At 38.9% G+C, this 14678-nt stretch overlaps 1 protein-coding gene across 4 annotated transcripts in view; it reads left to right on the top strand.

The window, feature by feature from the left end:
- The window catches only part of SSH2 (slingshot protein phosphatase 2), a 311909-nt gene that overhangs the window by 30422 nt on the left and 266809 nt on the right, over window positions 1-14678 (top strand). The window lies entirely within an intron of this gene.

The following is a 14678-nucleotide window of genomic DNA, read 5'->3' as shown; positions in this document are numbered from 1 at the left end:
AATCAGTTCCTGCTTTCAGAACTGTAGCGGAATGGTTGATACATAACACTGGGGCAGACGGCACATCAAAAGACTAAGGGATTTATCAGGGAGATGCAGAACAGAGAAGGGGCTCTCGGCCATGGAGAATTATTCACAAAATTAATAATTTTAGTAAAGGAAAGGCAGTAAAAATAGGCTTATCTATAAGTTAGTGAAATGACTTTTTTTTTTTTTTTGGTAAATCATGCACTGGCTTAAACACAGTTTCCAAGCAGATATTCTGAAAATGCTTCAAGTTGTGGTATATCATACAACTTCTCAAAATGACTATTTGAAGAGAACGCATTTAAAAATATATATTCTGTTGTGTTGGTTAAAAAAGAAATATTAGTTTATTTTTAATTTATATATATTTTAATATATATTTATACATATAAATATATATAAATATATATTTTAAGTATATTTTTAAATTATGTTTTAAAATATATAATATATTTTTAATATATATATATATTTTTTTAAGTTGAGACAGAATTTTGCTCTTTGCCCTGGCTGGAATGCAGTGGCACCATCTTGGCTCACTGCAGCCTCTATTTCCTGTGCTCAGGCAATTTTCCTGCTTCAGCCTCCTGGGTAGCTGGGACTACAGGCACCTGCCACCATGCCCAGCTAATTTTTGTATTTTTAGTAGAGTCAGGTTTTCACCATGGTGGCCAAGCTGGTCTTGAATTCCTGACCTCAAGTGATCTACCCACCTTGGCTTCCCAAAGTGTTCATATTACAGGTGTGAGCCACTGTGCCTGGACAGTTTATTATTTTATAGACTTAAATTGAATTCTCTACTTTTACCTTGAGATAGTCTCAAAAAGTATTCACCATGGAAAATTAATATAGAATTTGTCCATTTTTCCTACCTGTCCTAGATGCCTCTATGATCTCCTTTTTAAAAAATTTCTGGGCTAAAGAAGGCAAGAGTGTTCTTTCACAGCAAATATGGGGGTAAGGGGGGAAGAGGCATACTAATAGTAAAATGGAAGAGTATTTTTAACGAATTACTCTCAGAGACTGAGTAGTTAAAACTGGATACCTTTTTTTCCTAAAGGTATTAAAGATGATAAATGATAGAAACTGACCTCCAGAATGAAAAGACAAATTATTGAGGTTTTTTTTTTTTTTTAAGGGCAACAGAAAGTAGATGATAGGTAGGGTGAACTTATAATTTGCTATTCAAACCAGGATAATAATGGAATAAAAGGAATGCTAGTGATCATTTCACTGTGCAACAAGTGTTAACTAGGATGGGCAGACTGAGGCATATGGCTACCATAGTGATGAGGATTCTAGAAAACAATCTAAGGTGAACATTCAAGGGGTTGCTGTTTTAAAGTGGTTATGACACACTCATAACAAAGGTTGCTTTTATGCATCTATATGAGCTTATATTTTACTTTGCAGTTGAGTAAAGAAGAGACCTTACAGCATATTAAATGTGAATTTTGGAAATTAATTTTTAAGTTTCATGTATCATATCTTTCAGAAAGTAGTATACATTCATTGCCATTTCTGCCTTATTAGTTAAGGAATAGGCCAAGCTGCCATAAAAAAAGAGAGCCCATGGCCAGACAGGATGGTTTACACCTGTAGTCCCAACACTTTGGAAGGCCAAGGTAGGAGGATCCCTTGAGGCCAGGAGTTGAAGACTAGCCTTGTCAAGAGATAGGAGACTCTGTCTCTACAAAAAAAAAAAAAAAAATTAAAAATTAGCCAGGCATGGTGGCATGTGCCTATAGTCTTAGCTACTTGAGAGGCTGAGATGAGAGGATCATTTAAGCCCAGGAGTTCGAAGCTGCATTGAGCTATGATCATATACCATTGCATTCCAGCCTAGGTGACACAGAAAGACACTCTCTTAACAAGGAAGTAAGGAAGGAAGGGAGGAAGGGAGGGAGAAAGAAAGAAAAGGAAGGAGGGAGGGAGGGAGGAAGAGAGAAGGGAAGGAAGGAAGGAGCCTCAACACACTGAGACATATTAAGTAAGATTAAAGTTCATTTCTCTCTCTTTTAGCAGTTCAGAGGAGGAACCATTTCTTGTTAATCAGAGGTCAGAGAACGTCTGTGAAATGGGATGGTTAGACTCAACAAACCTATATTGTATTCATGAGCATATATTGCTGGATTTTCCTGAATATTCTAGTGTTTGCCTTTTTGACTACTTAGAATTTTTACTTAAAATTTAGGTATGCCCACATCCTGTTATACTGTGAGGCTTTGCAACAGAGAAATACAACTTGTCACTTGTTTAGAAACAGGAATTTATCTTGATAGTGATTGAGTTTTATCCTAATCTAACTCTTTTTTTTTTGTTTGTTTTTGTTTTTGTTTTTTTGAGACGGAGTCTTGCTCTATCGCCCGGGCTGGAGTGCAGTGGCCGGATCTCAGCTCACTGCAAGCTCCGCCTCCCGGGTTTACGCCATTCTCCTGCCTCAGCCTCCCGAGTAGCTGGGACTACAGGCGCCCGTCACATCGCCCGGCTAGCTTTTTGTATTTTTCAGTAGAGACGGGGTTTCACCATGTTAGCCAGGATGGTCTCGATCTCCTGACCTCGTGATCCGCCCGTCTTGGCCTCCCAAAGTGCTGGAATTACAGGCTTGAGCCACCGCGCCCGGCCCTAATCTAACTCTTAAGTAAAAAATTTCATCTTAGAGAGAAAACATTTTATTTAGAGTTTGTTCTAATTCTTTTGTAACTACTTAAGTGAATTATTTATTCCTCTTTGTTCTCATAGAAATTATATAAATATATATATACACACATAAATATATCTTTATAGCATTACATTAGTATTTTTGTCACCCTGTCCCATTAGATTGAGGTCAGGAACCTTTCTTGTTCATTTTTGTAACCCCTTAGTGTCTGGAATATGATAAATGGGTAATAAATAGATGTCAGTGAAGAGCTGTTAATTTCATTTAATTACAGACTTACTCATTACTAAAATAAGACAATTGTGGAGTTGATCATTTTACCTAAGCATATTGGATGAATTGCTTGTGTTTTGTAATATTAAATAGGCTGAGAATGAATATTTAAATGTATAGGCTGCATTTTACATATGATACATAGAAAATTTAAAGTATAGGATTAGAATATCATGTAATTAAACTCATGAAAAAGACCAGTGGGAACTAGCCAGCAATAAAGTGGATGGGAATGGGATTGAATGGACCATATAGATAGAAGAATGTATAAAATACATTTTATAATGTATTTTGTAAAATACCAAAATACATTTAAAATAAAATATATTTTATAAAATACCAAAATCCACAGATGCCCAAGTCTGTGTTATAACATGGCATAGTATTTACATATAAGCTATGCAATATTTATTTAAAATACCAAAATGTTTGGTATATATATATTATATATATAATAATTTTATATAATACATTTTATAATGTATTTTATACATTCTTTGAGCTGTAAATAAAATAGAATGTATAAAATACATCTATCTATGAATAGAATGTATGAAAACATGACAGCATAGCCATTTGTAGAAATACATATGATTTTATGTGGTTGGAGTGGAGAGTATATGTCAGAGAAGGGGCATGATTGGAGATGAGACTAAAGAGGTTAGATCATGAAGAGCCTTATTTGATACCAGTTTGAATTTTGTCTTGAAAACCATGAGGAATATTGAAGAATTTAAGTATGATCAGATTTGCACATCTGAAGCTATATGGGGAGGGTGGGGGCGGAGCTAGATGTACTTAATTACTTAATTGGGGGAAGGGGGAAGGATGGTAACTGAAAAGGAAGAGTCTAGAATATGGCTTCAGTGTTCCAGATTTAGGCATCTGGGTAGATGGTGGTTCCATACCCTGAGATAAAGAATACTGGGGCCAGTTTAAGTGGTGGGAGTGGGTGGTGAACATCTTGAGTTTGAGGTAAATAGTCCTTTGTAGCTGGAAGTTCTGCATCTGCAGATTCAACCAGTTGTGGATTGAAACTATTTGGGAAAACCCCAATAAAAATAACAATACCATAATACAAATAATACAAATTTAAAAAGTGTAACAGCTATTTATATAGTATTTACGTCGAAGTATTTATGTCGAAGTAATCTAGAGATGATTTAAAGTGTATAGGAGCATGCGCAATAGCTTATATGCAAATACTATGCCATGTTATAACAGGGACTTGGGCATCTGTGGATTTTGGTATCTGTAGGGGCCCTGGAATCAATCCCCTGTGGATACCAAGAGATGACTATATATAAAACAAGCAAAGGAAAGTCCCAAGCTGAATACATACATGTGTTACTCAGCAAGGAGATCTAGGCTAGAGAAAGAAAAAATGATAGTGACGATTTATTGAGCCTTTGCTTAAATATGTCAGATACTGTGGCAGAAACTTTATATATGTCATTTAGTACTTACGAATTGTTATTGTTTTATAAATTAGGAAACCAAGATCCAAGCTTACACAGTTAGTAAGCGGCAGAGAAACTTAGAGGCTCTAAAGCTGTATTGAAGCCATGAGGATATGAATGAGATCACTTATGGAGAACATAGCATGAGACAAGTGGAGAACGAAAAGGTGGTTAAGGTGTGAGATGAGAGAGGCCTAAAGAAGGACTTTTGGGGAATGGGACATTTGGGAGGCTAATGAAGGAAAATCCTGCAAATAAGACTGAAAAATAACATCAAGAGCAATGTTAACCCAAAATATGTTTCCCAACTCAATTTGTTATGTAAAATAATTCTTTAAAAGGGATGGAAGAGTCAAGAAATTTGGGAAAACATTGGAGAACCTCATCTTGTAGAGTCACAATATACCTCAGTATATTAAAGATCTGAGAAAATCTGTAGTAATTGAAAATACTTAACTTTAATACCACATTTCCCAAAACTATTTGATCACATACCCTTGTCATAGTCTCATTCCTGCTACTATAACAAAATACCACAGAAAGGGTAATTTATAAATAATAGAAATTTTATTTCTCACAGTTCTGGAGGCTGGGAAGTCCAAGACAAGGTGCCAGCAGATTTGGTGTATGGCGAAAGCCTTCTTGCTGCATCCTTATGTAGAAGGAGCAAATGCGGCGTCCTCATATAGCAAAAGGGGAAAAGGGGTGAACAGTTTTATGGCACTTCTTGTATAAGGTCATTAATTCCATTCATGAGGGCTCTGTCCTCATGACTTACTCACTTCCTGAAGGCGCCACCTCTTAGTACTATATCATGTTGGTGATTAAGTTTCAGCATATGAATTTTGGGGGGATGCATTCAGACCATAGTAATTCTCCCCCACCCCCCACCCCCCTTTTTTTTTTTTTTGCCTAAATTCCATTGACATTCCAGGACTAGGTACTCTAGTTAGGATGAAATTCAGGTGAGTGTGGCATCACAGACTAAGCAAAGAGGGAGTTTCAGGAAGGAAGTGTGCACTGTTGGGTCAGATGTATTGGGGAGGTCAAGAGAAGGAAGAGTAGAAAGTCAATTGACTTTGGCAATTAGGATACTAGTAACTTTTGTAAGATCAGCTTTGGTGGAGTGGGTGGTCAGAAGACCAGTTGCAGCAGGTTAGAAGGTAAATGAGTGGTGAGGAAAGGAAGGTAGCAAGTAGAGACTGTTCTTTTAAACCTTGTATCAAGGAAAGAAGTAGCTAGAGGGAAATTTAGGGTAAGAGAAGGGCTCTTTTGGGTTATTTGGAAAAGATTTGAGAATATTTTTCTGCTGAGGGGAAGAAAGGGATCATTAGGAAAGAAAAGGGTACAGGAAGAGGGAATGATTCATGGAGCAAGATCCTGGAAGAAATGGGAGGAGAGAGGTTCTAGAGGACAGAGAGAGAGAGATTTGGAAGGTTGGATAGTATTACACTGAGCTCTAGTACGGAAATGCCTTTAGGAACTTCTTTTCCTAGTAGGATTGTTATGTTTTTTGTTTTTGTGTTCGGGTCTATTTTTATTTTATTTTAATTTACAAAAAAAATTTTTAAGCTAGTCAGTCATGGTTGAAACAATGTTAATGAGCTTAACAGTGACCTACAACCTTCAGACCAACTTGGGTCTACTTTGTGTAGCTTTACTGAATCTTCCTCTTCATTATCACAGTGGTGGCTGTTGACATTCCCTACTGTCATTGTGCCTTCCTCTAGCAGCTCTTTAGTTTTACTTTGCTGCTTCCTATCTGCTTCCAACTAGAAAACCAGGCTTTTCAGGAATTAAGAGTAAATAACCTGAAGGTCTAAAGAGCAACACCCTCATCCACACCAGGGAAGCAGTTTATAAACTTTGGGGCATCTTTTCTGTACTTAGAATTCCTTTAATAGGTGAGGTGGGGGTGGGGGCTGCTTTGGAAACTTTCAGATGTTTTTAATTTATATGTATTTACTATTTAAAATGTTTGCTATTAGCCAAATGCTGTGGCACATGTCTATAGTCCCCAGCTACTTGGGAGACTATAAGGCAGGAGGATCACTTGAGCCCAAGGAGGTCAAGACCAACCTGGGTAACAGAACAAGACCTTATCTCTTTAAAAAAAGAAAAAAGAAAGTCTGCTATTACTTCATTTATGCACTTTTTTAAATTCTAAAAGCCATTTTCCTAATTTTATAAAGCTTCTTAGTGGTAGGTATCTTCAGCTATATATTGTTTATACAAAATCTCTTCAGTTTGAAGATGGGTTTTAACTAGAATCTGGAAAGTTAATGGGCTAGTCAGAACATAAGGTTCTGACTTATAACCATAAAATTGTGCAAGATTAAATATTCTTAGTGGTACCAGGTAATCATGGTGTGGTCTGTACTGAGACCTTTTGATTTATAGGGGGTCACTGTATAATGATGCAGTTCTGCTCTGTAGTTTTTTAGCTAATTATGTTTCTTTTGTCTATAATTGAAGAGTCCTTTTGGTTAAATGAGAAGTCTGGACATTCTGCAGTTACATTTGGTCTGCTCTTCACATGTCAGAAGTTTGAAGCCTATTTTGTTTTCTTTTTCTATTACTAGGACATAATATTCAACATTTTAGAATTTAGAATTTATGTAGGGCTCTTGAGCTGCTTGCTTGAGCCTGCTTTCACTGTGGAGTGTACTTTTGTTTCAATAAACTTGTGCGTTTGTTGCTTCTTCTGTTACTTTGAAAAAAAAAAGAATTTATTTAGAAGTGAAGGCTAAATCTGATGGGTTTTGTCTAGATAACAGTGCAGAGAAATATTTGTAGTAAATGTGGTTGCTAACCATCTGCACTAGATTCATGTGGGGACTTAAGCAGAGCAGATTTGTGGGTTTCATCTCTGCCCTACTCAGTCTTTCTTGAGATAGTCAGGACTGTGTGTATTTTTAACAGGCTCTTGGGTGATTCTGTTAAGCACTGACATATGAAAAGTACTGGTGCAGGGAATCCAGTCTGTGATTAGGCCTGATCCAGGCTGGTCCTTACACTGACTGTAGCTAAAGTGTCCATGGTTAAAACCCAAATCAGAGGAGTGTGTGTCCAGGTGCTTCTCACAGGCTGGGTGTAGTGGCTCATGCCTGTAATCCCAGCACTTTGGGAGGCTGAGGCAGTCGGATCACAAGGTCAAGAGATCAAGACCATCCTGGCCAACATGATGAAAACCCATCTCTACTAAAAATACAAAAATTAGCTGGGCGTGGTGGCATGTGCCTGTAGTCCCAGCTACTTGGGAGGCTGAGGCAGGAAAATTGCTTGAACCTGGGAGGCAGAGGTTGCAGTGAGCCAACATTGTGCCACTGCATTCCAGCCTGGTGACAGAGTAAACAGCTTTAGTGAAATATAATTCAAATACTATACAATTAATACATTAGTTTTGGTATATTCACAGATATATGCACCCAACACCACATTTCACCAATTTGAAAATTTTCATCACCTGAGAAAGAAACCCCTTTATCTATGACCACTCTATCCCACCTAACCCCCCGCCCAATCCTAAGCAAACACTAATCTCTGTCTCTATAAATTCCCTATTCTGGACTTGTTTATGAATGGGATCGTATGTTGTCTTTGTGACTGGCTTCTTTCAGTTAGCATAATGTTTTCAAGGCTTATACATGCCATAGCCTGTGTTAGCACTTCATTCCTTTTTATGGCCAAATAATAATAGTGTTTTATCCTTTCATCCACTGATGACATTTGTTTCTGTCTTTTGGCTATTATGAATGATGCTGTACACATCTGTGTACAAGTTTCTGTATGGACATATGTTTTCATTTCTCTTGGGCATATACCTAGGAGAGGGATTGCTAGAGCATATGATAACTCTTTTTAACTGATGAACTGCCAGATGGTTTTCCACAGCAGCTGCACCATTTTACATTCCCACCAGCAGTGTATGAGGGCTCTGATTACTCCACATCCTGATCAATACTTGTTGTTACCTGACTTCAGATTCTAGCCATTCTTGTGAATATGAAGTATTATCTCATTGCAGTTTGGGTTTGCATTTCCCTAATGGCTAGTGATGTTGAACATCTTTTCATGTGCTCACTGGCCACTTCCTTACATGAGAAATATCTATTCAGATCTTTTGCCCATTTTTTATTTTTTTACTTTAAAAATTTTTTAGAGACTCGGGTCTTGCTCTGTTGCCTAGGCTGGAGTGTAGTGAAACAGTCACAGCTCACTGCAGCCTCACACTCCTGGGCTCAAGCCATCCTCCTGCCCCAGTCTTGGTATCTGATCTCATACCTGGCTGTTTTGTTTTTGTTTTTGTTTTTGTTTTTGTTTTTTTTGGTAGAGATGAGGCCTCACTGTGTTGCCCAGGCTGGCCTTTGCTCATTTTTAAATTGGACTGTTTGTCTTTTTATTATTGAGTTGTAAGAGTTATTTGTGTATTCCAGATACAAGTCCCATGTCAGATAAGTAATTTGCAAATATTTTATCCCATTCTGTGGGTTGTCTTTTTTCTTTCTTTATGGTGTACTCTGAAGCACAAAAGTTTTAAATTTGATGAAGTTCAGTGTACCTATTTTTTTGTTGTTGTTCAGGCTTTTGGTGTCATATGTAAGAATTCTTTGGCAAATCCTACATCATGAAGATTTACCCCTATGTTTTCTTCTGAGAGTTTTTTGGTTTTTTGTTTGTTTGTTTTGAGACAGATTCTCTCTGTCACCCAGGCTGGAGTGCAGTGGCGCGATCTCAGCTCACTGCAACCTCTGCCTCCCAGGTTCAAGCAATTCTTCTGCCTCAGCCTCCCAAGTAGCTAGGATTACAGACATGTGCCACCATGCCCAGCGAATTTTTGTATTTTAGTAGAGATGGGGTTTTACCATGTTGGCCAGGCTGGTTTCGAACTTCTGACCTCAAGTGATCCACCTGCCTTGGCCTCCCAAAGTGCTGGGATTACAGGTGTGAGCCACCATGCCCAGACTCTTCTGAAAGTTTTATGGTTTTTCTTACATTTAGGCCTTTGATCCATTTTGAGTAAATTTTTGTATATGGTATTTGTTTGCATGTGGCTTTGCAGGTGTCTCAGCACCATTTTTTTTTTTTTTTTAGAAAACTAAACTCAAATTTTATATACAATGCTTCTAATTTTATTTTAAATTAGAAACATAGTAGTCTCTCTCTCTCTTTTTTTTTTTTTTTTGAGACAGGGTCTCACTCTGTCGCCTAGGCTGGGAGTCAAGTGGCACTATCATGGCTTACTGCAGCGTCAACCTCCGGAGCTCAAGTGATCCTCCTACCTCAGCCTCCTGAGTAGCTGGGTCTACAGGAGTGTGCCACCATGCCTGGCTTTTTTCTTTTTCTTTTTTTTTTTTTACGTTTTTTGTAGAGATGTGATTTTGCCATGTTACCCAAGCTGGTCTCAGACTCCTGGCCTAAAGTGATCCTCCCACCTCAGCCTCTCAAAGTGCTGGGATTACAGGCATGAGCCACTGCACCTGGCTGTCACTTTCTTTATACTGACTTTTTCTACTGTTTGTATGGTTAAGGTTGCTGTTAATTCTGTAGAAATATAAACCATCAAAATATTTGGTCTATAACAATTACTAGGTTTTTGCTTTGCACTTACATGGATTCCATCCCAGAGAGTTGTCCAGTTTCCAAGCTGTCCATGCTATGGCACTAAGTCTCATATATAAAACTCCAACTCTGCTTTCTCCAACTCTGCTTTCTTGGGATTTCAGTGGGAAAGAAATACACTGAATGCCTGATTCTCTCCAAATCTCTTTCTAACCACCCCATGGAACCATAAAGATTCCCCAGTCTTAGGCTTCGTGATTTTAGGCTTTTTCTCACCACTATCTGTTAGTTTCCATGGTAGAGTCAAGTGCCGTCTCTGTTTCAGCACAGTTTCTTTCTGGGGGTAGGGTGGACAGTATAGGGTCTTACTCTGTCGGTCAGGCTGGAACGCAGTGGCATGACTATGGCTCACTGTAGCCTCAACCTTCTGGGCTCAAGTAATTCTGCTGCCTCTGTCTCCTGAGTAGCTGGGACTATAGGCATGCACCACTATGCCTGGCTAACTTTTAAATTTTTTTGTAGAAATGAGATCTCACTACATTGTCCAGGCTGGTCTTGAACTCCTGGGCTTAAGTGATCCTCCTGTATTGGCCTCCCAAAGTGCTGGGATTGCAGTTTAGTCACCCCACCTGGCCTCAGCATAGTTTCTTTCATAATCTTCACATATACTAATCTGTAAAACCTATATTGTGTTCTGTAAGGTCATCTTAGTTTTTGTAAAAGATAAAGAAATGTTTTCTTCACATTAAATTACATTAAAAGAAGCTGAAATCATTTATTTTCTAAAATTAATATTTAGTAATAGCATTCCCTAATCTGAACTGCAGAAGACCATTTAAAAGTAGGTCTGTTCCCTCTACTATGTATGTTCTACTATGATGACCAGGTTTCTTCTCTTCAAAGAGAAAGAAATAAGAACAACCAACATTGGCTTACTCTGTGCTAGGCACTATTCTGAGCTCTTTATCAATACGATCTGATTCAGGCCTGACAACCACCCTCTGAAGATGTGTACTATTACCATCCTCATTTTACAGATGAGGAAATTGAGGCACAGATAAGGGGTAGGACAGGATTAGAATCCAGGCAATCCGACTTCAGAGCCCCTTGTATTAAAAGCACATACCAAAAATTGGCCTGCCTTACCCTTGTCTTAAACTCCAATCTTGAATTCCATGTCATTTTTGATGGGTCTAGGAAATAGGACCTAGGAAATACACCTAAAGTGCTCTGTTTTGTTTTTGTTTATTCTTACTAAAGCTCAAGTTTATCCTCTATTAATCCTCACTAAATAATTTCATAATTACAATATCTAAGATGTACAAAAATTTCTATGCCTGCTCCAAGATTTTTATTGTGTTCTATGCTAATAGCTTGCTTTTATAACACTACTACTGATCTCAGGTGTTAAGTTGTTAACAAAATATCCTCTATAGGAATATAATTAAGTAAAATAGGTGGCCCCAAAGTAGTATAAGCTGCATGATGTTGAAGAAATTACATTGGCTCGATAAGAGAGCCATTCATCTGGCTTTGCTACCACTTAACTCTGGCTCTGGTCAATCTTTTCATCTTTCTAGTCCTGGTTTTCTTATCTGAGAAAAAAATCTTTAATCTCTAAGGTCCTGTCCAGCTTTAGCACTTAAAGATACTATATACTCTTGGTAAAGTGTCTTCAGAATTGTGTAATAGAGGTTGAAGGAGCACTATAATTGGTGATTAACATTCAGCCCCTTGTTACTTATGCAACTTTCTGCAGCAGGTTTGAATTTCTCCCCAGAAAATGGGTTATCTTCTATTACATCATCAGTCTGCAAATTTTTCAAGCTTTTTTTTGTTTTGTTTTTTGAAACGGAGTCTTGCTCTGTCGCCCAGGCTGGAGTGCAGTGGCATGATCTTGGCTCACTGCAACTTCTGCCACCTGGGTTCAAGCAATTCTCCTGTCTCAGCCTCCCGAGTAGCTGGGACTACAGCTGCACGCCACCATGCCTGGCTAATTTTTGTGTTTTTAGTAGGGAGGGGGTTTCACCATATTGGTCGAGCTGGTCCCAGACTCCTGACCTCAGGTGATCCACCCACCTCAGCCTCCCAAAGTGCTGGGATTACAGGCGTGAGCCACGGCACCCGGCCATTTTCCAAACTTTTATGCTCTGCTTCTTCTTGAACACTTTGCCACTTAGAAATTTCTTCCACCAGCTACCTAAATCATCTCTCTCAAGCTCAAAGTTCCACAGAACTCTATGGCAGGGGCAAAATGCCACCAGTCTCTTTGCTAAAACATAGCAAGAGCACCTTTGCTCCAGTTCCCAAGTTCCTCATCTCCATCTGAGACCACCTCAGCCTGGACCTTATTGTCCATATCGCTATCAGCACTTTGGTCAAAGCCATTCAACAAGTCTCTAGGAAGTTACAAACTTTCCCATATCTTCCTGTCTTCTGAGCCCTCCAAATCTCTAGGAAGTTCCAAACTTCCCCACATTTTCCTGTCTTCTTCCGGGTCCTTGAAACTGTTCCAACCTCTGCCTGTTACTCAGTTCCAAAGTTGCTTCCACATTTTCAGGTATCTTTACAGCATTGCCCCACTACCTGGTACCAGTTTACTGTATTGGTCTGTTCTCACGCTGCTAATAAAGACATACCCGAGACTGGGTAATTTATAAAGGAAAGAGTTTTAATGCACTCACAGTTCCACATGGCTGGGGAAGCCTCACAATCATGGCAGAAGAATAAGGAAGAGCAAAAGGACATCTTACATGGTGGCAGGCAAGAGAGCATTTGCAGGGAAACTCCCTTTATAAAACCATCAGATCTTGTGAGACTTGCTATCACCAGAACAGCACAGGAAAAACCTGCCTGCATGATTGAATTACTTCCCACTGGCTCCCTCCCATGACATGTGGGAATTATGGGAGCTACAATTCAAGATGAGATTTAGGTGGGTACACAGCCAAACCATATCAGTAAGCATGATTGATTAATTGGTCATTGGTAACTGACTCAATCTCCACTCCTCTGGTTACATGATGGAGCTGAAAATTCCAATCTTCTGATCAAGGATTGGTGTTTCTGGTGACTAGCTCCCACCCTAAAGCTATCTAGGGTCCAGCCAAGAGACACTTCCTTAGAACAAAAGATGCTTCTATCACTCTTATCACTCAGGAAATTCCAAGGGTTTTAGGAGTTCTGTGTCAGGAACTGGGGAAAAAGACCTGATCCTTCCTTCCTCCCTCTCCTCCCTCCCTCCCTCCCTCCCTCCCTTCCTTCCTTCCTTCCTTCCTTCCTTCCTTCCTTCCTTCCTTCCTTCCTCTCTTCCTCTGCAAGAAACCACAGTCTTTGGTTAATAAGAGTTAAAAGTTAGTACCTGCTTGATAGAAAAAAAGCATAATACTCAATAGGTTGCATAACACTTGGTGAGAAGAAAGAGGAAGGACAGCAAAAACATGGAAGCCAAAGACACTTGGATAAGTGTAAATGAATTCAGTACTCTAGATAATAAAGCACGTGATGGGAGAAAAAGGGAGGTGCTAGATTAGAAAACTTGGTAGGCAAGAGCCAAGACCTTTGAGGCTTTTTATGCCTTGGTAAGAAATTTAAATTTAAACTTTAGCCTGTACTCAAGCTTTACATTGCATCAGAATAAGTTGAAAAATATGTAAAAATGCAGATTGACCCAGGAATATGCATGTTTAGAAGCATCCACAAGTAACCCTGACACAAGAAATACTGCTTTTGGCAGTGAGGAACATAAAAGTTTTATGTAGAGATGTAAGGTTAGAGTTATAATTTAGAGTGGATTGTTTCAGTTGCCAAGTCCTAGAACTAACATAGGCTGAAACTAAGGCAATTGTGGTTGGGATAGACAGGATGAGATAGATTAGAGAAATATATAAAAAGTAAAGTGGTAGAGGCCTGATGATGGATTATGAGGTGAAATAAAGATAGAAGACTGGTTAACTCTTGAAGACTTTGAGCTTGGTTGGGCTGAGTAGATGGCAGATGGTATTAACAAAAATACAAGAAGTAAAGCTTTGGTGGGAAGATGAGTTTAGTTGTGGACCAGCTGAGGTATGTAATCCTGTGGAATATGTTAGCAAACATGTTCCAGTTAGGCAGTAAGATATCCAAGAAGACCAGTGATGAAAATATCCTAAAGTAATGTTTGTAGTCTCTTGAAGCTGTGAGAGAGATGACATCACCGAAGGAATGCCCATGGAGACAGATGCCAAGGACAGAACCCTGAAAGCCCCCATATGTAAGGGGTAAAAGTAGAAAAGGAGAATTTGACAGACTGAAAGGAGCAATCAGAAAGCAATTTGTGGAAGACCAGTAGAAAATAGTGTGCCAAAGTTTTAGGAAAAAAATCAATGGTCCAATTCTGTCAAATGCAACTGAGAAATTCGATAATACAAAGAAAAGTGTTATGAGCTGGTAGTGTGGAAGCCACCTGTGACTTTGGCTAGAGTAGTTTCAGTGGAGAGGTGGGACAGAGAAGCCTGATTGAGGTAGGTTGAAGAGAAAATTGATCAAACAGAAATAGTGAATATAAGCCAGATGTAGTGACTCACACCTGTAATCCCAGCACTTTTGGAAACCAAGGTGGGAGGATTGCTTGAGCCCAGGAGTTCGAGACCAGCCTGGGCAACATAGTAAGAACCTCTCTCTCTCTCTAAGTGTATATATATATAATATACACA

This window comes from Rhinopithecus roxellana, chromosome 19 (assembly GCF_007565055.1).
Source record: "Rhinopithecus roxellana isolate Shanxi Qingling chromosome 19, ASM756505v1, whole genome shotgun sequence".
Classification (NCBI taxonomy): domain Eukaryota; kingdom Metazoa; phylum Chordata; class Mammalia; order Primates; family Cercopithecidae; genus Rhinopithecus; species Rhinopithecus roxellana.
Note: the sequence above shows the minus strand (reverse complement) of the source record. Positions and strands in the feature narration are given on the sequence as shown.